A 23,661-nucleotide genomic window follows, 5' to 3' on the forward strand; every position below is an offset into this window, starting at 1 on the left:
TAATAATAATAATAATAATAGCCCCTGTTCAATATATTATTGGGATCCCAGTGGTGGAGATCCCAGCAATTAAACACTGATTTACAACCACCTAACGTGCTAGTCTAATGCTGTACAGTGAGGGACATTTATTAAGCATAATGTTGTAGAATTCATGGCATAGACCAAATTTTTTTTGTGTTCTGGACAAGAGGTGTTGTAAAATAGAACCGATTATTAATCTCATGTCACGTGGAATTAATTTAGGAAGAATATTGGTGCAAAGTAAGCAAATAAGTGCTGTATAGGAAAGTATTTATCGAGTCTAGCAAGACGCACCAACGTTACCATACACCATGCTCTATTGTTAGAAAATTGGTACAGTTTCTGCCTGATCTTGTTTTCACCTGATTAACTTTAAATCTGTACATTTTTTCCTTCTGTTACAAAAATGTCATAAACTCGCCCTAAGTGCCCTGTATCTTTATCCATTATTTTCCCTCTTGCAATTCTCACTTACCAATTAGAATCAAAAATCATTTACAAGACTTGTAAATCCTCAAAGGGGAGCAGGCATGGGGGGAGACCACTTAACACAGATCTGATGACAGTAACAGCTGAAAATAATAGAACAGTGATGGGATCTTGGTGAGTTCTCCCTTCTCTGTAAGATGAGATGCAGGATTTGACCTTGTTTTAATGACCTTGATATTAATCTACAAATTGTTCTCCTTATGTCATAACAAACTATGATAGGTCAAGTGAACAATATGTACAAACAACACCGCACAATAATGCTAGAGGTAGAGGATACATTAATGGCAATTTAATTGCAATTAAATATATGCAGCTATGTTCCTGATTATTAGCATATAGTGTTGGGATTAGAATTTGGCTGGATAATATGGTAATGCCTAAATGGTGATATATCATTGACTCACAAAAGGGCAATTAGATGATCTATGTAATAACCAGCAGCATGTTGCACAGAATACCCTTATGGCCCTTTCATATTGCGTTCTGACCTCCATTCAGTGGTCTCATTGAGGCTTCCGTCAGAACTCCCACAAAATGGCTTCAGACGTATGCGCCGAGGTGGCCATTGACTATAATGGTTCAGACGGAGTCACTGTGTGCTCTGTCATGCACCATTTTCGGGCGTATATGCATACTGGAGGCGGACACCCAGACGCAGTCTACTATGTCTGGGTTTCTGCCTCTAGAAAGCGTATATATCCGAAAATGGTGCACGATAGAGCACACAGTGACTCCATCTGCACCAATACAGCCAATGGCCCCGTCAACGCATGCATCTGAAACTCGTGTTTTGGGGGGGGCGGAAGCCCCAACGGGACCACTGAATGGAGATCACAATGCAGTGTGAAAGCGGCCTTACAGTATGGTGCCTAAAGCCTAAAGCCATGTGGTATCTGAAAATGGGCCAATTTAGTGGGCTGCCTGTTCAATACCATGGCTGGGCTTTGTAAGCAATTAGCTTTGAACATTTATTCAATTTTACAATGTCAAATACTAACCATTTTGAAGATTTCTGCTCACAATCGCTGGATTACAGCCTTCATGATTTACACCCTATGAGTAAAAATCTTTTCTGGTCATATGACAATGAAACATTATAGGTAGTTAAAGCACCATTATGGGAGCTGTGTCTTGTAAGCAGACATGCCTGATTGCGTCAGAAAGTAGAGAATGAAGGTTTTTGTTGTGGAACTGCAAACAGAGATCTTAAAGGGAATCTGTCACCAGGTGTTTGCTTGTAATCTGAGAGCACCATGATGTAATGGAAGATAGCCTGATCAGAGTCATGTGTTACTTATTACGCTGTGTGTTGCAGTTTCAGGAGATTATATCAATAGGACTTGTGCCCCTTGTCCAACTACACCCCAGCACTGATTAGCAGCTTTCTGTCACTATACAATGTATACAGAAAGTTGATGTGTGGGCAGGGTTATACACAGCTCACCAACTGAGCCCTGTTAGATTTGAAGCAGAGAAAACATGTGATTCAATTATAACTGTTGCACCCAGTAAACTGCACCCAGTAAAGTGTTACATCGCTGGAATCACGGTCTTTGTCCCTAAATTATGCTGCATTCAAATTACAAAGCAAAAACTTGCTGACAGATTCCCTTTCAAGGGAACCTGTCAGGTGCAATATGCACCTAGAACCACGAGCAGTTTTGAGTGTATACTGCTAATCCCTGGCTAACTGTCCCTGTATATGTGATGCCCTGGACCCCCAGGGGTCACAGGTAACAACACCACCACCACCACCCCCCACCCCCATCCTAAGTGAGGACACAACAGTCACCCGAAAGGGAGACCTGATGCCTCCCTCAGGGCAAGTAGGGCACACCAGGTGGGTGGAGTCAGGCGGAAAGACACGCCCACCGAGGAGACTACTGTCCTGAGGCAGGAAATGCAAACAGATTGCGTTGTAGAGTGACAGTGACAGGAGGTGTAGAGGAGCAGAGCTGTCAGGGACCCGGGTAGAAGCCTGGGTCCCTTGTAACGTCAGGCAGGCAGACGGTGGTGGCCGTCTGCAGGAGTACCGGTGCACGACCGGCGGAACCGTAGGGACTGGGCAGGGTTGGAGCCCGCCGGACCTGAACCGGGGAGTCAACCTTTTACTGGAGCACCAGAAACCGGGTACTCAGACCCCGTCCTAGCTTGGAAACCACTGAGTATAGGCAAATTGACTGATTGAAGTCTGAACCTCACGGGTTCATTCTCACCCCAAGACCTGAAAGAAGGCAAAAGCCCACCGAGACCGGGTGAGCGCCACTTCTAAAGGCCAACCACCCGACGGGCCAGCGCCTACGGGCAACAGAGGGCTCATCCGGCAGCTGAACGCTGGGGAGCGGGCAACCACTGCCCAGGCAGGGGACCCGAACAACAAAACCAGAGGTGCAGGGAAGAGGGACCATCACCAACCTCACTGGGGACATCAGCAGCCGGCCGCGGGTACCGACCATCCTCGAACTTTGGTTTACCAGTGACTGAGTGTGATTAATCGTGAGTACACCAGTGCCATCCAGGCACCGCAACGCAGCACGGCGCCCTGCACCACATCGCCATCGCCGTCCCCATCGGGCCCCGGGACGCACCGCCCCTACCCACGGAGGGGTTAACACCAAGGCTACGCCACCAACACCGATCCCGGGAATACCCTCCACTCCTGCCGCAGTGGTGGTGCATCCCATCCCCACAAACCGTGGGTGGCGTCACAGCTCACCCGACACCCACCGTACACTACCACCCCCACTGCTTCCCCTTAACGGAGTGACGTGGCCCCTCCGGTCCGGAGGTGCTCGAGCCACCGACCACCCGAGCCCGGACCTCGAGCGGCTCGGCACGAGCAGCTGAGCGGCTGAGCCCTCTCAGGGCGGTACACATCCACTCTTTCTGGCGTCACGAACAGGATCCGGACAGTCCACTCACCCGTGGAAGTGCGCCTTAGAAGTGTCTGTCAGCGGCGTCCTGCCGAAAAAAGTTGAAATCCCGCCATCTTTGGCACGAAAGTTTCCCGCTCGAGTCGTCTTCCCCGAGCAGTGAAGGCGTGAAAAAGAAGCCCCGCCCCCAAAGTAGAGAGTGCTGAAAATGACCACAGGGGAGGCGGGTGAAGGAGCTGCCTCATGTGATTGGAAAGATAAAAGGCAGGGACTCCAGGACTCTGCATCCGTTCTGTTCCTGGACCCCGACAGTGCAGCATGGCGACTCCCGTCCAGCATCCCGAAACCCCGGAGCCTGCGCCAGGGACCGCGGCGTGGGTGAAGGCCCGGACAGAGGAGATGTGTCGCCGCCTCCAGCACCAAGTAAGCTTCCTGGTGGAGCACTGGGCGGTGGAGATGGGGGAGATAGTGGCTGCCATGCGGGCCCGTGAGAGGATGACGGTGTTGGCAGGGTGGGAAGGCGACCCACGTCCCTATGCCCATGAGGGGTTGGCCATCGTGGCTGAGGGGCCCGGTCTGCTGCTACACGCCATGCCGCCTCCTCCATTGCCCGCAGTGGTTGTCGTTGCCCCTCCACCCGTATCCCCACCCCCGACACCGGTGGCGGAGTCCGTCCCAGGCGCTCATTGGAAGCTGCTTGGGGAGGCTGGCCTGGACCTGTTGTGGGAGTCATCTGCGCTGTGCCCATTGCCCGAGGGGACTCATTACCGGCCAGCACCTGATCCCGAAGTGACGCCGGCTGTTCCGGAAGTGACCGCACCCAAGAGTGCACAGGCCCCGGCAGTCCGCCCAGCCAAGAAGGCCCAGAAAGCTAGGCAGGCCGCTCTAGGGTCGCGGGCCTCAGCTGAGGTTCTGCGGGGAGGTAGCTGCAAGGCAGCAGAGCCAGCCGCGACACAGCGGGCTCCCCTTTGAGAGTGCCAATCGTAGTCGACACTGGGGAACGCTGGCTGGGCCAGACCCCCACTGAAGTAGACCCCGGGCATGCGGATGCCCCGTATTGGGAGCGGCAGCCTAGCCAACTAAGCCGGGAAATTGCGGCCAGGGAGAAGAGGAGAGAGGAGGTCCTTGCCCGTACCATCGAAGGGACGGAGCATCTGAGGACTGCCGGATGCTGGGTGTGGGGCCCGACCTACCAGGGCCAGGTCAGAAGATTCAACCGGGACAAAGGCTGGGGGTTCCTGTATGACCCCAACTTGGAAGGAGAAGTTTTCGTTTCCCGGCAAGACGTGAATGCCCATCTCCCGTTCGGGCACCCAAACCGCGACCTCCTGCCCGGTGATTTGGTGCACTACACTCGGCACCACGGGGAGAGGGGCTGGTTTGCCCTGGATGTCCGGAGCGGCAGACAGCCCCCTCCTCCACCATACAGCCCCGATGTGGAGGTGGAAGGAGAGTTTCCCGTTGCTAAATAAAGTGATTACCGGTAGCCGTAGCTACTGAAGTGGTTGTCCCCATTGGGACTTGTGTTGCCCCGTTGACCCCCGTTTAATCCCTGTTGCGTGAGTGACTGCTCATGGACAAGGCCGTGGACTTGCTGGCCACCCAAAAACTATTGGGCTTGTAAATATTGCCCCATCCTGCCCCCTTTACATGCCTTCCCGTTTTGTTAGCCTCCGGAGAGGCAGATTGGAGGAAGGGCCCGCAGCAGAGCAGGCTGGGGTCCGGTCACCACCGGGACCGGTGACCATCCTCCGGGAGCCGTTGTGCAACTGCCGGGTGCGGCGCACCGTACCCGTTCCCGCCTGGGTGATCTGGCCATGTTCGTGTTTCCGGACTGGGGAATAGGGGTGCTGCCCGTTTCTTAAGGGCAGCATCAAGACTAGGTTGTTTGGGTGGGAAAGGCGGAAGGACATGAACCCGTTCCGTAATAAAGTTATGCAACGTTAAAGTAAATACCTCCCGTTATGGGAAGACCTGCAGAAATTGTATATTGTACAAATGTTATTATAATTGTAATTGTTTTTCACAGTTTAACAGCAAAAATAAACCGAAGTTGATCGGGCAGCCCGCGGACGGTCTGCATTAAACCAAGGGGGAATGTGATGCCCTGGACCCCCAGGGGTCACAGGTAACAACACCACCAACACCACACACACCCCCATCCTTAGTGAGGACATAACAGTCACCCGAAAGGGAGACCTGATGCCTCCCTCAGGCCAAGTAGGGCACACCAGGTGGGTGGAGTCAGGCGGAAAGACACGCCCACCGAGGAGACTACTGTCCTGAGGCAGGAAATACAAACAGATTGAGTTGTAGAGTGACAGTGACAGGAGGTGTAGAGGAGCAGAGCTGTCAGGGACCCGGGTAGGAGCCTGGGCCCCTTGTAAAATCAGGCAGGCAGATGGTGGTGGCTGCCTGCAAGAGTACCGGTGTACGACCGGCGGAACCGTAGGGACCGGGCAGGGTTGGAGCCCGCCGGACCTGAACCGGGGAGTCATCCGTTTACCGGAGCACCAGAAACTGGGTACTCAGACCCCGTCCTAGCTTGGAAACCACTGAGTATAGGCAAATTGACTGATTGAAGTCTGGACCTCACGGGTTCATTCTCGCCCCAAGACCCGAAAGAAGGCAAAAGCCCACTGAGACCGGGTGAGCGCCACTTCCAAAGGCCAACCACCCGACGGGCCAGCGCCTGCGGGCAACAGAGGGCTCCTCCGGCAGCTGAACTCTGGGGAGCAGGCTACCACTGCCCAGGTAGGGGAGCCGAACAACAAAACCAGAGGTGCAGGGAAGAGGAACCATCACCAACCTCACTGGGGACATTAGCAGCCAGCCGCGGGTATTGACCATCCTTGAACTTTGGTTTACCAGTGACTCTGAGTGTGATTAATCGTGAGTACACCAGTGCCATCCGGGCACCGCACCGCAGCGCGGCGCCCTGCACCACATTACCATCACCGTCCCCATCGGGCCCCGGGATGCACCGCCCCTACCCACGGAGGGGTTAACACCAAGGCTGCGCCACCAACACCGATCCCGGGAATACCCTCCACTCCTGCCGCAGCAGTGGTGCATCCCGTCACCACAAACCGTGGGTGGTGTCACGGCTCACCCGACACCCACCGTACACCACCACCCCCACTGCTTCCCCTTAACAGAGTGACGTGGCCCCCCCGATCCGGAGGTGCTCAAGCTACAGACCACCCGAGCCCGGACCTCGAGCGGCTCGACCCGAGCAGCGGAGCGGCCGAACCCTCTCAGGGCGGTACATATACACTAGCATAGATAAAGAGATGTTTAGAAAAAGTATTTCTAAAGATCTTTTATCTTATACTAATGAGCGTGGGGAGTAGTCCTAAGGATGTTATATACCCCGACTAGCTGCCCTCTTAGCATGTTAGTGCGCCCACAGGGACGTACTAACATGCTATTCAATTCAGCATCCCCTAGCGGTGCCGTGCATACCTGTGTTTGCTGTGAAGGCGCTTCTGAATACCCAGCATTTCCAGTCATGTGCAGTAGACCTCTCTGAAGTGTACATCCGGCTTCATACTGTAGAACCGGAAGTGCCTGGCATTCAGAAACACGGTCACAGTGAACACAGGTATGCGTGGCACCGCTGGTATATATTTTTTTTATTATTTTATATATATATTTTATATATATAAATGAGTATATAGGCCAGCGTCCAGCTACAGCAATGAAGCTAACAGGTCTCTTCCCACCTGATAGTCAAGCTCCTGCACGGACTGGAATAGGAGTCCATCCATTAGTATAAGGAAAAAATGAGGAAATCCAGCAAGGACTCAGCAAACCAGGATTGGAGTAAAAATTTTCATTTCTTTATTTTTCTTCAAAAGTTAAAAAAGGGACCCACAAGGATCAGGAGCTATATGGTAATTTGTGTACGGAGCCATATGGTAATTTATCTAGTTTTTCCTTCATGGGAATTGAACAAGTAAAAAAAAAAAAAAAAAAAACTCTTAGAGGGGGTGTTATGCACAAAAAGGTTTTAGCTACAGAAAGCAAGTGAATATTTGAAATGAGCACTAGAACACCTCTAGGATTCAATATATATATATTCGTATAGATATTATTCTACATTATTGAGATATCAGAGGGGTTTTTTGGGGTTTTTTTCTCCTCCTCGTCATATGTACTATTTAATTGTTATCTTTGTAATATTGCCATATCCATTTGCCTTTCTCAGCATGACTCGCTAAGCCATATATCCATATATGCATCTTTCATGTAAAATTCTGCCATTATATGAGACATATTTTTCCTAGGTCGTTTTAGTATCTATAACGTTGTTTATTTAGTAGCAATGTTGCTTGTAGGTCCACACTAGCAAATGGTTAACCCTTTTCTGTATTCCTTTGCTTTTAACTCATCACATATGTTTGTAATTACTTGCACTAATTTTATTTATGATTGCCCCTTATATGGCTCCATAGACAAGGAGCAGATTAGGTGTGGACCGTGAGGAAGGCGGATAAGGCCGCCGAAACGCGTAGTCCCATTTGCGCTGTTTTTCTGCCATGCACATTGGTTCCTGATCCTTGTGGGTCCCTTTAACTTTTGCAGAGAAATAGAGAAATGAAAATTTTACTCCAATCCTGGTTTGCTGAGTCCTTTCTGGATTTCCTCATTTGTTATACATATATATACAGATATATATATATATATATATATATATATATATATATATTGTGAGACTGTGACCGGGGTTATCTATGACGGCCGGTATGTCTCGCCCCGGTTGTGCTCACTCCATGATAGAAAGTAAATCCACTATAGGGTTAATGCTGTTTCCCTACAGGCTGAAGGAAGGGTTAAATAGAATCAGGAACAAGGGCAGGTGTGCCGGGTGTGAGGGAGTGAACAGAACTCCCTGAGTTTTCTGCTGGAGAGGCACATGTATTGTGTTATGGACTTTTGTTTGGACATTAAAACCGTGTGCTGTGAACCTTAATGCCTGGATCCCGTGTCTTCTGCTGCGCAGCCGACCGTGCTACCTCACATATGGTGGAGAATGCGGGCATGACAGCCGGTGAGGTGTAGCATCCATCCCTGGTGACCCAGCTGCGCATGTCCTGGATTCGAGCGGCTATACTACAGCCCAAACCCGGCGACGCCATGGAGGACATACTAAAGCATTTGGCTCAGGCTAATGCACAGCAGCAACAGGCTAATGCACAGCAGCAACAGGCTAATGCACAGCAGCAACAGACCAATGCACACCTGCTCCAATCCTTGCAAGTGCAGGAAAAAAAATTCCAAGAACAGATGGATCAGGCCAATGCACGTCAGCAGCAAGCCTTGCAATTGCAGGAAAAAAGGCACCAAGAACAGATGGTTCTCCTGGCCAAGTCGATCCGTGCCGGACCGGCAGCAACAACCCCGGGACCGGGTGACGACGGCAGCGTCCGGAAAGCGGTGAGACAAGCGTTGCAAAAGATGACCCCGGGTGATGATGTGGAAGCGTTCCTGGCGGTGTTTGAGCGGGTGGCCGAGCGGGAAAAGCTGCCGACCCCGCAGTGGGCTGAGGTATTGTCGCCCTATCTGATGGGGGAACCCCAAAAAGCGTACCTGGACCTCTGTACCGAGGACGCCATTGACTATGTGACCCTGAAAGCCGAAATACTGGCTTGGTTGGGGGTGAATACCTATGTACGGGCTCAGCGGGTAAATCAGTGGTTCTTTGAGGAAGCCAAACCCGTACGCTCCCAGGCCTATGACTTGTTGCATCTTGTAAAAAAGTGGTTGCAGCCTGACACTCTAAGCCCGGCGCAAATGGTGGAAAGGGTAGTAGTGGATCGTTTTGTGCGCACTTTACCCGTCACCGTTCAACGGTGGGTCGGACAGGGTGACCCGAGTACCCTGGACCAATTAGTGTCCCTGGTAGAGCGGCATGTGGCTACGCAGGACTTGATACGGGACACTGAGACTTTGCGTACCGCCCGTCGGTCCGGCCCCTCCAAGCCTAGGGCCAAGGACCCACCGCTGACAACGGTGCAGGAGTGCCCTACCGTCCCGTCTGAGGCCGCGGCCGCCATTCCTGAGGTCCGGAAGGTTCTGTACCCTAAACGACAACCCGTCAAGGGGGTTTCCGTCCCCATTAGATGTTGGCGGTGCCAGCGGGTGGGACATATGGAAGCCCAGTGTCCACTCACCACGGAGCCCATGGATTGTGGGGTTACCCGGCGGGGTTCAATGTATGCTCAGGTGGTTTGTACCGCTGACCTGGTCTCCCCAGAGACGGAGCCCCACTTGTGCCAAATACAGGTGAATGGATGTCCGGTTACAGGATTGTTGGATTCCGGAAGCTTAGTGACCCTTGTGCGATCCACCTTGAGGGCTAAAGTAAAGGCCACAGGACGCACCGTGGGGGTGGTTTGCATACATGGGGACCGCCGCGACTATCCCACGGGGATTGTCACCATCACAGCACCTTGCGGTCAGGTGCAACATGAGGTGGGACTTCTTAACACTCTTCCTTATGACGTGATCCTAGGAAGGGATCTGCCCTATTTTTGGACTTTATGGAGGGGACCCCCTAAGTCCCCTCAGATATTGGTTGGTCCGGGACCTGAGCCCTACAATCCTGAATCCGGGACACCTGCCGTAGGGGTCACCATGATAGGGACAGAGTGTGAACCCGGTAGGTCGCCCCTAGAGGTATTGGCAGGAGAGGCTGAGACGGTCGAGCCCATCCCGGAGTTGGAGGCGTCCCCGGATACGTTTGGGACAGCCCAACTCCAGGACCCTACGTTGATACATGCCCGGAGTCGGGTGACAGTAGTTGATGGGGTGGCACAGCTGCCCGGTGCCCAGGTAAGGTACCCCCATTTCGCTCTTAAGCAGGATTTACTCTACCGGGTAGATGAAATACGGGGCGTGGGGGTAGAACAGTTGGTGGTGCCCCAGCCGCATCGCCGGCGGGTCCTCGACTTGGCTCATAAACACCTGATGAGTGGCCACCTAGGGGTCAAGGAAACGCAGGAGCGAATATTGCAAAGGTTCTATTGGCCCGGGGTCTTTGGGGATGTAAAACGGTTCTGCGAAACCTGCCCGGAGTGTCAGCTTACCGCACCCCTGACCCATTTTCGCAGTCCGTTGGTACCGTTACCCATTATAGAAGTCCCTTTTGAACGGATAGGGATGGATCTGGTGGGGCCCCTCGTAAAGTCCGCTCGAGGGCACCAACACATCCTAGTGATCGTTGACTATGCCACCCGGTATCCCGAGGCGATACCTCTCAGACATACTGCAGCAAAGCTTATAGCTCGGGAGTTGTTTGCTGTGTTCTGCCGGGTGGGGTTGCCCAAGGAGATCCTTACGGATCAGGGGACCCCATTCATGTCTAAAGTGACCAAAGAGCTATGCCGGCTACTCCAGATCAAGCAGTTGCGTACGTCTGTGTATCATCCTCAAACGGACGGTTTAGTCGAGCGTTTCAATAAAACCCTGAAAACCATGCTAAGAAGGGTGATCTCAAAAGACGGGAAAGACTGGGATATGATGCTTCCCTATTTGATGTTTGCCATACGAGAGGTGCCACAGGCATCCACGGGGTTTTCGCCTTTTGAATTGTTATACAGGCGACATCCCCGGGGATTGTTGGACCTGGCAAAAGAAACATGGGAACAAGAGCCCACCCCCCATAAAAGTGTGATCGAACACATTTTAGGTATGCAGAACCGCATAAGCGCGGTCATGCCAATTGTGAAGGAGCATTTACAGGAGGCTCAGGCCGCGCAAAGCGGCCGCTACAATAGACAAGCCACCGTGCGGACCTTTAAACCCGGGGATCGGGTGTTGGTATTAATCCCCACGGCGGAGAGTAAATTCCTGGCTCAGTGGCAAGGCCCCTACGAGATAAAGGAAAGAGTCGGGGGGGTTAACTATAAAGTATTGCAGCCCGGTAGGCGGAAACCTGAACAAATATACCATGTCAACCTATTAAAACCTTGGCAGGAACGGGAAAGCCTGATGGCTGTTTTTTCCCCACCTCCCTCCTCTTCGGGTCGTTCACATCCGGCTCCAGCGACCTCCGGAGAGGACGAACCGGAAGTAAGGATTGGAGAAGCCCTCACCAAGCAACAGAGGCGAGAGGCCAGACGGTTGGTTCAGCAGAACCCCGATGTCTTCTCCGAGCTGCCCGGTAGGACCAGTCTGATACGACATGATATTGTCACCGAGCCCCATCTGAAGGTACGCCTGAAGTCATACCGGGTACCGGAGGCTCGACGACAAGCCATATCGGAGGAAGTAAAGACAATGTTACGCCTGGGGATCATCGAAAAATCCCGGAGTGAATGGGCTAGTCCGATTGTCCTAATACCAAAACCCGATGGCTCCTTAAGGTTCTGCAATGACTTTAGGAGATTGAACGAAATATCCAAGTTCGATCTCTACCCCATGCCCCGGGTGGATGAGCTGATTGATAGGCTGGGACAGGCGCGATATTTTACCACGCTCGACCTGACCAAGGGGTACTGGCAGGTGCCACTAATGGAGTCCGCCAAGGAGAAAACCGCTTTTGTTACGCCGGAGGGTCTCTTCCACTATGTTGTCTTGCCTTTTGGGTTACATGGCGCTCCGGCCACGTTCCAGAGGTTGATGGACTTAGTGCTGGAACCCCACCAGGCGTATGCATCAGCGTACCTGGATGACATCATTATTTACAGCTCCGATTGGCAGACCCACTTGGAACAGGTACAAGCGGTGGTGGACGCGCTTCGAACAGCCGGATTGACAGCCAAACCCAAGAAATGTGCATTGGGACTCACGGAAGCCCGCTACTTGGGCTACGTGATAGGCCAAGGAGTGATTAAGCCCCAAATTAACAAGGTTGAGGCGATCCAGAAGTGGCCTAGACCCCTGACCACGAAGCAGGTTAGGGCCTTCCTGGGTATCGTGGGGTACTACAGGAGGTTTGTAAAGGATTTTTCGGGACTATCAGCCCCCTTGACGGACCTTCTCAAAGGCAAGAAGTCCGTCATGGTGCGCTGGACTCCGCAGGCCGAGGACTCCTTCCGGGCCCTGAAGGAGGTCCTGTGCGGACAGCCCGTTCTGGTCAATCCTGATTTCCGGAAGGAGTTCATTGTACAGACTGATGCCTCGGAGGTCGGCCTGGGGGCAGTGCTGTCTCAGGTGGTTCAGGGGGAGGAACACCCCGTCACCTTCTTGAGTAGGAAGCTCACCCCTCCCGAGCGGAATTATAGCGTAGTGGAGAAGGGGTGCCTTGGAGTCCCTACGCTATTACCTGCTGGGACGGCAGTTTCGCTTGGTGACGGATCACTCTCCACTGGTCTGGATGAGGTCCGCCAAGGAACGGAATGCCCGGGTTACCCGGTGGTTCCTTTCTCTGCAGGACTTCCGGTTTACGGTTGAACACCGGGCCGGTAGGTTGCAGGGCAACGCCGATGCCTTGTCCCGCGGCCCGTGTTTGATGGCTGGAGTTCAACCCCGCACGCTTGAACTGAGGGGGGGGTATGTGAGACTGTGACCGGGGTTATCTATGACGGCCGGTATGTCTCGCCCCGGTTGTGCTCACTCCATGATAGAAAGTAAATCCACTATAGGGTTAATGCTGTTTCCCTACAGGCTGAAGGAAGTGTTAAATAGAATCAGGAACAAGGGCAGGTGTGCCGGGTGTGAGGGAGTGAACAGACCTCCCTGAGTTTTCTGCTGGAGAGGCACATGTATTGTGTTATGGACTTTTGTTTGGACATTAAAACCGTGTGCTGTGAACCTTAATGCCTGGAGCCCGTGTCTTCTGCTGCGCAGCCGACCGTGCTACCTCACTATATATATATATATATATATATATATATATGTTACGGTTGCTGTGGCTCTGGAGACTATGTCCGGATTTCTTGCTACTGCACATGTGCAAGCGCTGGAGACCAAGTCCTATCTTGGAGCCATTGCACATGTGCGGGTGACATCATCGCTGACACGAGGTCACATGTCTCTGACACCTTCTATGCCGATTGGTCGCTGGTCATGTGCGTGTGACACTTTGCATGGTGATAGGCCAGCGTGATGTCATTGCTGTCATTCTGGCAGCGGATTGGCTCTGGTGTCCTCCATCTTGGATGAGGCACAGAGTCTATATAAGACCCTGACGCACGCCGCCCGGCGCTCAGTCCTCTTGGTTCATGCATGAGGGTAGATGCCCTGTGCACGTCCCTCTAGGCATCTCTCTGTCTATGTTAGGTGAGCGCTACCGGCAGGGTAGAGTTCTTATACCTTACAGCTTCGGCTGCACTCCGTATCCTTACCTCTTAGTGGAGCGGACATAGGCAGGTGCCTGAGGCACATGGTCCGGCTGGGCCTTGTGATTCTACTCGTAGGTGGACGTTGCCGCTAGGGTAACGTTCCTTATACTGCGTCTGGCAGTTGTTCGTATCCTCGCACACTAGGGGAGCGAACAGAGGTAGGAGCTTTGTGCGGCTTATGCTGCTGTCCGTCTCTTTTGCACCACTAGAAGAGCGGACCTAGGCAGGTGCCATATCTAGTGGTTCGTGTCCTCGCACACTAGTGGAGCGAACGCAGGTAGGAGCTTTGTGCGGCTTACGCTGCTGTCCGTCTCTTTTGCACCACTAGAAGAGCGGACCTAGGCAGGTGCCATATCTAGTGGTTCGTGTCCTCGCACACTAGTGCAGCGAACGCAGGTAGGAGCTTTGTGCGGCTTACGCTGCTGTCCGTCTCCTGGCACCACTAGAGGAACGGACCTAGGTAGGTGCCATTTCACACTCACTGCTTTTGTCTCTGTGATCTTTAACAGAGACCATTCCACACACCCTCCAAGTAAGGGAGGAATTGCTTTATTTTCTAATTATATTCCTCTGTGAGTTTAACAGAGGTATTGCACTCTGCACTTGTGCTATTATTTTTTACAATGGCACACTTATGTACCCCTTATCCTCTGCCATAGTCTGTAGCAGAGTCTTTGCACGGTGGACCCTGACTGTCTGACATTCCTTTAGGTTTTATTATCAGACAGCCCCCCGTAACATTAGGACTGAGCCAAGGGTCTGGCAGTTATGGCAGAATATCAGCAGTTACACCGTTACATACAAGTACTTGAGTCACGGCTCTAGAGTATAGAGGATAAACCTCAGACCATGGTGACATCTGCACATGATCCTCGACTTGCTCTGCCAAACAGATATTCTGGCGATGCCAGATCATGTCGTGGTTTCATTAGTCAGTGTCAGATACACCTAGAGGTCAACTCTTCTCGCTTCTCTACGGAGAGGTCCAGAGTAGGCATTATCATCTCCTTACTTCAGGACAAAGCCTTAGAATGGGCGACACCCTTATGGGAGCGCTCTGATGTGGTTACTCTGAGACATCAAGACTTTCTTGATGCTCTTAAAGCGGTATTCATGGGTCCGCAGGTTACCCATGATGCGGCCCTGAGACTCTTAGATCTATCTCAGGGTTCGTTATCCACTAGTTCTTATGCCATTGCTTTTAGAACTCTGGTGGCAGAACTAGATTGGCCAGAGAAGGTGTTGATTCCTATCTTCTGGAGAGGGTTGGCAGGCTATGTCAAGGATGCCCTTGCTACTCGTGAGGTGCCTGCTTCTCTGGAGGACTTGATCACAGTAGCAACGAGGATCGACGTACGCCATAGGGAACGTAGACTCGAGGTCTCTTCCTCACGCCCTAAGCATCGGGCTATTCCAGTTGTTGAGGGTCCACTACCATCTTCCTCAGCATCTGAAACATCTCCCACTCCTATGGAGTTAGGTCATACGTCCTCCAGACTACGCAAGTCTGGTCCTCCTATATGTTACGTATGTCGTCAGGCTGGGCACTATGCCAATAAGTGTTCTAGTTGTCAGGGAAACTCCCAGGCCTAGTAACCATTAGAGGGGGGTTACTAGAGACGTCTTCTGCACCCTCTAAGTGTAGTATCCCAGGTCAGCTCTCATTCTCTGAGAATACATGGCCTATTATGGCTTTTGTGGATTCCGGAGCTGACGGGATTTTTGTGTCCTCAGGATTTGTAAAGGGACACAATATTCCCACTATCATGTTAGAGGCGCCTATTCCTGTCCGTGTTGTTAATGGGACTATGTTGTCTGACCCCATTACATTGAGGACAGTTCCCTTGCGCCTTTCCCTGCCTCAGGGTCACATAGAGGAGATTTATTTTCTTGTTTTGCCTGAGGGTATAGACGACGTCCTTCTGGGTCTCCCATGGCTTCGGACTCATGCTCCTCACATTGACTGGGAGTCCGACAGCATTATTAGTTGGGGTTCGAAATGTCAGTCCCGATGTCTTCCCTTACCACCTAAGGTCGTTGCAGTTGCATCAACTGATCTCTCTCCCATACCTACACCCTATTTGGATTTCGCTGACGTGTTCTCCAAACAGGGTGCTGAGGTTCTTCCACCCCATAGGCCGTATGACTGTTCCATAGACCTTATCTCAGGTTCGGTTCCACCTAAGGGCAGGGTTTAACCTCTGTCAATACCTGAGTCGGAGGCCATGTCGACCTATATAAGAGAGAGTTTAGAGAAGGGGTTCATTCGTAAGTCTGTCTCTCCCGCGGGAGCTGGGTTTTTCTTTGTTCGGAAGAAAGAGGGTGATTTGCGTCCCTGCATAGATTACAGGGGTCTCAACGCAATCACAATAAAGAACAAATGCCCGTTACCTTTAATTTCGGAGCTCTTTGACAGACTGAGGGGAGCTCAGGTTTTTACGAAGTTGGATCTGCGGGGTGCGTATAACTTGGTACGAATTCGAGAGGGTGACGAATGGAAGACCGCTTTTAACACCCGAGACGGTCACTATGAATACCTCGTCATGCCTTTTGGTTTATGTAATGCACCCGCAGTATTTCAGGACTTCGTAAACGATGTGTTCAGGGATTTACTGTTATCCTCCGTCGTGGTGTATCTGGACGACATCCTGATTTTTTCTCCTGATCTGGAGACTCATCGTCAGGATGTCATTCGTGTCCTTTCCCGTTTAAGGGAGCACTCTTTGTTTGCTAAACTCGAAAAATGTGTATTCGAGCAGTCATCCTTGCCTTTTTTGGGCTACATTATCTCACAAGAGGGTCTGGCTATGGATCCTGCGAAGCTCTCTGCTGTCCTGGAATGGTCCGAACCTCATTCCTTGAAGGCAGTGCAACGCTTCTTAGGATTCATAAATTATTACAGGCAGTTCATACCCCATTTCTCTACTTTGGTGGCCCCTTTGGTGGCCTTGACTAAGAAAGGTGCTAATCCAAAAGTCTGGTCTACTGAGACATCCCAGGCTTTTGAGGCAGTAAAAAGACACTTTTCAACTGCTCCCGTTCTACAAAGACCCGATGAGAATAAGCCCTTCCTCTTGGAGGTTGATGCCTCTTCAGTGGGTGCTGGTGCGGTTTTGTATCAAAAGAACGGTGCAGGTAGAAAAAGGCCGTGTTTCTTCTTTGCTAAAACCTTTTCACCGGCAGAGAGAAACTATACCATTGGGGATAGGGAACAGCTCACCCTGAGATTAGCCTTGGAGGAGTTGCATCACTTGCTGGAAGGAGCGAAACATCCTTTCCAGGTCTATACAGAGCATAAGAATCTGACGTACTTACAAACCGCTCAGCGTCTGAATCTTCGCCAAGCCCGCTGGTCCTTGTTTTTCTCTCGCGTTCACTTCTCCATCAACTATCTGTCTGGGAGTAAGAATAACAAGGCAGACGCCCTGTCTCGCTCTATGGTTTCTACTCAGGAAGAGATTGACGAACCTAGTCTTATCCTTCCCTCCAGGGTTTTTCATACGCTCTCCCCTGTGACGTTAGACCAAATCCCACCAGGCAAGACCTTTGTGCCGCCTGATCGACAGAATGATATACTGTCGTGGGCCCACACCTCAAAGGTGGGTGGGCATTTTGGTATTAGGCGGACAAGAGAGTTACTGGAGAGGTGGTATTGGTGGCCACACTTAGCCAGCCACGTTAAGAGATATGTCTGTTCCTGCTACTCGTGTGCTCGCAACCGTCCATTACAGCAGAGACCGGCGGGCTCTTGCATCCTTTACCAGTGCCAGATAGACCATGGGAGGTGGTAGGCATGGACTTTGTGGGTGATCTTCCATGTTCACAGGAACATAGATTTGTGTGGGTCATTACGGACCATTTCTCCCGGATGGTTCATCTCGTACCGTTATCGAGAATCCCGTCTTCCAGGGTACTAGCCAAACTATTCCTCAAGCATGTCTTTAGGTTTCACGGGATGCCAGATCGTATCATTTGTGATAGAGGCCCACAATTTGCTTCCCGTTTCTGGCGAGATCTTTGTAGCCTTCTGCAAATTGAGTTGAATCTCTCTTCGGCATACCATCCGGAGACCAATGGTTTGGTTGAGCGTACCAATCAATCCATGATTATATACCTTCGACACTTTGTTGCAGAGAACCACGATAACTGGTCCTCCCTCCTACCCTGGACAGAATTTGCCCTTAACAATTCGCTGGCTGAGGCCACTGGGCAGACACCATTCGTACTCAATAATGGGCAACACCCTAGGGTACCGGTACCGTTTCCCGCTGCTGCACCTTATCCTCTTGTGGCCGACTGGGCAACTAATGCCAGAGAGGTTTGTGATCGGACTCAAGAGTCGATCCAAGCAGCTAAGGACCGTATGAAGACGGTGTCCGATCGGTTTCGTAGCCCGGCTCCTGTCTTTTCTCCAGGGGACTTTGTGTGGCTCTCTGCAAAACACGTGAAACTTGAGTGAGCTCTGTCAAATTTGCTCCTCGCTTCCTGGGTCCTTATGAGGTTCTTTGACAGGTAAATCCTGTAGTCTACCAATTGAAGTTACCCGTCCATCTTAGGATCCATGACACATTCCATGTTTCACTGCTAAAGCCGGCTATTTTACCTCACGCTCGTGAAGTGCACTCTCCTGCCTCTGATTCCTCTCGCTCTAGCTATGAGGTACGAGCCATAGTTGGTTCTAAGATGGTTAGAGGGCGCAGGTTCTTCTCGATAGATTGGGAGGGCTACGGCCCGGAACATCACTCTTGGAACCCTGAGGAGGCTGTCCTTGCTCCCGACTTAGTTGCCGATTACCTGCGTCAGCGGGAGGGGGGTCCTTGAGGGGGAGGTACTGTTACAATTGCTGTGGCTCTGGAGACTATGTCCGGATTTCTTGCTACTGCACATGTGCAAGCGCTGGAGACTAAGTCCTATCTTGGAGCCATTGCACATGTGCGGGTGACATCATCGCTGACACGAGGTCACATGTCTCTGACACCTTCTAAGCTGATTGGCCACTGGTCATGTGCTTGTGACACGTGGTCACGTCTCTGACACCTTCTATGCCGATTGGTCGCTGGTCATGTGCTTGTGACACTTTGCACGGTGATAGGCCAGCGTGATGTCATTGCTGTCATTCTGGCAGCGGATTGGCTCTGGTGTCCTCCATCTTGGATGAGGCACAGAGTCTATATAAGACCCTGACGCACGCCGCCCGGCGCTCAGTCGTCTTGGTTAATGCATGAGGGTAGACACCCTGTGCACGTCCCTCTAGGCATCTCTCTATCTATGTTAGGTGAGCGCTACCGGCAGGGTAGAGTTCTTATACCTTACAACTTCGGCTGCAGTCCGTATCCTTGCCTCTTAGTGGAGCGGACATAGGCAGGTGCCTGAGGCACATGGTCCGGCTGGGCCTTGTGATTCTACTCGTAGGTGGACGTTGCCGCTAGGGTAACGTTCCTTATACTGCGTCTGGCAGTTGTTCGTATCCTCGCACACTAGGGGAGCGAACAGAGGTAGGAGCTTTGTGCGGCTTATGCTACTGTCCGTCTCTTTTGCACCACTAGAAGAGCGGACCTAGGCAGGTGCCATATCTAGTGGTTCGTGTCCTCGCACACTAGTGGAGCGAACGCAGTTAGGAGCTTTGTGCGGCTTACGCTGCTGTCCGTCTCCTGGCACCATTAGAGGAACGGAACTAGGTAGGTGCCATTTCACACTCACTGCTTTTGTCTCTGTAATCTTTAACAGAGACCATTCCACACACCCTCCAAGTAAAGGATATCAAAGTGTAGACTGGAGGAAAAACGGGTTTAAAAATCGCGCTAGGAAACCACGAGCAAGGATGTGAATGAATATTTTTCTTTTATTTAGATAATTCCAACGCGTTTCGGAGACCCATCTGTCTCCTTCCTCAGGGAAAAAGAATCTTACAGTCAATGTCCTCATTGACTGTAAGATTCTTTTTCCCTGAGGAAGGAGACAGATGGGTCTCCGAAACGCGTTGGAATTATCTAAATAAAAGAAAAATATTCATTCACATCCTTGCTCGTGGTTTCCTAGCGCGGTTTTTAAACCCGTTTTTCCTCCAGTCTACACTTTGATATCCTTTGCTCAGACACGGGGCCGCTGCTGAACCACTAAAGCACTCATCCACGTTCTCTAAGGGGTTGTGACTGGCACAACCCAGCCAGGTGAGTGTGTTTTAACCCTTTCCCTCTGCCCTGTAAATCGGGTAAGACCCTATTGCGCTTTTTCTCTCCTACTATAGCTTACCCTCCAAGTAAGGGAGGAATTGCTTTATTTTCTAATTATATTCCTCTGTGAGTTTAACAGAGGTATTGCACTCTGCACTTGTGCTATTATTTTTTACAGTGGCACACTTATATACCCCTTATCCTCTGCCATAGTCTGCAGCAGAGTCTTTGCACGGTGGACCCTGACTGTCTGACATTCCTTTAGGTTTTATTATCAGACAGCCCCCCGTAACATATATATATATATATATATATATATATATATATATATATATATGTTTAACTACTTTACAGAATATATCAAAAAACGAACATTGGGCTTTTCCAAAAAATCTCAAATTTTTATAATAAGTACAGTTTGGAATTTTTAGTGCTGAAGTGCATATTTAGTGCTGGCTCTATGTTTTTTCTTCTTCCAAAAAATAGCAGTGTCTGAATTTGTCTTTACAGACTCAAAATCTGTCCTCTTTTTAGATTTAGCATTCCTAAGAATTACTCACCTAATATTTAGTTATGTAACCCCAGTTTATTTTAGAACTGCTTCACATCTATGTTGCATAGAATCAACCAACTTCTGACACCGGTCATTCCAGCCCATGATGCTTTGACTATATCCCACAATTTATTTGCATTTGTTGGCTTTGCCTCAGAAACAGCATTTTTTATGTCACCCCACAAGTGTTCTATTGGATTAAGGTCCGGGGATTGAGCTGGCCACTCCATAACCTCAATTTTGTTGGGCTGGAACCAAGATTTTGCTCATTTACTGGTGTATTTATGGTCGTTGTCTTGTTGAAACACCCATTTCAAGGGCATTTCCTCTTCAGTGTAAAGGCCACTTTACACGCTGCGATATCATTACCGATATCGCTAGCGTGCGTACCCACCCCCATCGGTTGTGCGATGTGGGCAAATCGTTGCCCGTAGCGCACAACATTGATCAGACCCGTCACACTACTTACCTGTCTAGTGACGTTGCTGTGACCGGCGAACTGCCTCCTTTCTAAGGTGCGGTTCAAGCGGCGTCACAGCGACGTCACTAAGCGGGTGCCCAATAGAAGCGTAGGGGCGGAGATGAGCGGGATGTAACATCCCGCCCACCTCCTTCCTTCCTCATTGCCGCAGGTAAGGTGAGGTTCCTCGTTCCTCCAGTGTCACACATAGCGATGTGTGCTGCCGCAGGAACGACGAACTACATCGTACACGCAGCAGCAACGATTATTGGGAATGGGGGGGCATGTCACCAAGTAGCGATTTTGAACGTCTTTGTGTTGATGCAAGATCGCTTATAGGTGTCACACGCAACGACATTGCTAAAGCGGCCGGATGTGTGTCACAAATTCCGTGACCCCAACGAGATCGCTTGAGCGATGTCGTAGCCTGTAAAGCGGCCTTAAGGCAATATAACCTTTTCAAGTATTTTGATATATGCATACTGGTTCATGATCCCTGGTAAACGGTAAATAGGCCCAGCACCATTGTAAGAAAAACATGCTCAAGTCATGATGCTTGCACCACCATGCTGCACTGTCTCCAGAGTGTACTGTGGCTTGAATTCAGAGTTTGGGGTCATCTGAAGAACTGTCTTGGACCCAAAAAGAACAATTTTGCTTTCATCAGTCCACAAAATATTTCTCCATTTCTCTTTAGGCCAATTGATGTGTTCTTTGGCAAATTTTATCCGCATCAGCAAATTCCTTTTTTTTTTTTTTAACAGTATGACTTTGCGAGAACTTCTTGCTAATAGATTAGCTTCACACAGACGTCTAACTGTTACAGTACTCACAGGTAGCTTTAGACTGTGTTCCATCATCTTGGAGCTATTAATTGGCTGAGCCTTTGCCCTTCTGGCTATTCTTCCATTCATTCAAATGGTCGTCTTAGTTTGCTTCCACGTCCCTCTGTTTTTGATTTCCATTTTAAAACATTGGGGATGATTTTAGCTGAACAGCCGATCATTGTGTGCACTTCTTTATAAGTTTTACCCTCTCCAATCAACTTTTTACTCAAAATACGGCGTTCTTCTGAACAATGTCTCAAACAATATTTCTCAGGCTTTCAGAGAGACATGCATGTACAACATTGTCATGAACAGCCGGATGGGGGTCTCGCAAGATCCACCCGCTGTTCACCAATTTGTCACGATCAGAGTGCTCTCTAGCGCCGCCTTTTCGGCAGGTCAATTTCGGTACTGCCGGACAGTAAGTAAATGAGGTTGCTGAGCTACTAATGCCAAATATTGAAGGTCTCCCAGCATGGGTAATGTAAATGTCACAGATTCCCGCTAATGCAATAGATATATATACACCTCGGTGTCCCTTACTGGTAGCACCCCAATAATTCTAAGCAAAAATAATTTCGCTGCCACCACCGAACGTTTTACAGGTAGTTCCAGATAGCAAAAGGCTCTTTGAGTTCGGGGGTCGTATATAGAGCAAGAGGAATGAAGCGATTACATTTTATATATTTAATTCGAAAAATAGGCAGTGTTTATAAAATATACAAGATGTTACAAAAGGGGAACAATACAAATACAGTGTAGACAATTACATAAAAATGAAAAGTAAAAACATGAAACTTACTAAACTCGTGCCCTAGATGTAACGTCCGAATTTATGGAGGGAGGGTCTCCAGTATAAGATAGTACACAAACAGGTAACACCACTGTTTAGGTATACCCTCCAGTACTGACAAAGGCCAAAACTCGGCTGCTGACTTTTATGACCTCAGCTCACCCGAATATCTCGAATTTTCATTTGCAGATATACCAAACACAACACATCTAGCATAAATCATTCAGAAAAACGGGAACAGCTTCCAGCCAGCAATTAGTGCATATTTTCACCTGTCTCGATAAACGAGAGCAACGTTCGCTAGTGTGGAACTGCCACAAGGGGTGCACCTCACAGGGTAAACTGAGAAGCAATATAGCAAAAATGAAGAACAGAGGGCACTCACCGATTGAAAATTAAATACATGAATTCTGCTTTCAAAGTGAAACAGGCATAAAAGGACGGACAGAGAGGAGAGAGACCGACCACCCAGAGACGACAGCTGTTTTGCACCGGCAGCCGGCGCTTTGACAAGTCGCTTTGGTTGGTCTCTCTCCCCTCCATCCTTTTATGCCTGTTCCACTTTGAAAATTAAATACATGAATTATGCTTTCAATCAGTGAGTGCCCTCTGTTCTTTTTGCTACAACACATCTAGCATGATTTTATTGGCCTATACCCATTTGTCAACATACCAGCGATTGCCAAGCAACGTAAGACGGTGCTCTGCGTTCATCTTTTCACTGGTGTTAAAACAATATGCTTTTCATTTTTCTTGTATTAACGTGGCACCTAAAAACTGAGTTCATAGATTTTTTTACCCTAGAGACAGAGGAACGTCTTTGTCTGCACAATTTTTTCCCTCCAGTGGCTGCAACCCCCGGTCATAAATACCACACTCTCAGGCTGATCAGATAAGGTCATCATAGTTACACTCATCTCTGTGCAAGTACTGGGGTGGGGAGTGGTATAAGGGACCTTAAGAGTTTTAACATGACAAACATGTGCTGCATTCACCTTTAAATAAGGGCCACCTGATTCACACTGGTTTCTTCACAGAATGATTGACTACACGCATTAAATTCTACACTGCTATTATTTTGAACCCCCCATTTCTATTAATTATTCAAATTCACAGACTCAACTACTGAACACTACTGTATGTTTAATTCTAAACTTTGCAAAATTTCAGGAAGAAA

General features: G+C 50.0%; 1 protein-coding gene across 1 annotated transcript in view; it reads right to left on the bottom strand.

Moving 5' to 3' along the window:
- LOC142311037 (heparan-alpha-glucosaminide N-acetyltransferase-like) overlaps positions 1 to 23,661 on the bottom strand; it is a 1,039,195-nt gene that overhangs the window by 100,045 nt on the left and 915,489 nt on the right. The window lies entirely within an intron of this gene.

Source organism: Anomaloglossus baeobatrachus, chromosome 5, assembly GCF_048569485.1.
Source record: "Anomaloglossus baeobatrachus isolate aAnoBae1 chromosome 5, aAnoBae1.hap1, whole genome shotgun sequence".
Classification (NCBI taxonomy): Eukaryota; Metazoa; Chordata; class Amphibia; order Anura; family Aromobatidae; genus Anomaloglossus; species Anomaloglossus baeobatrachus.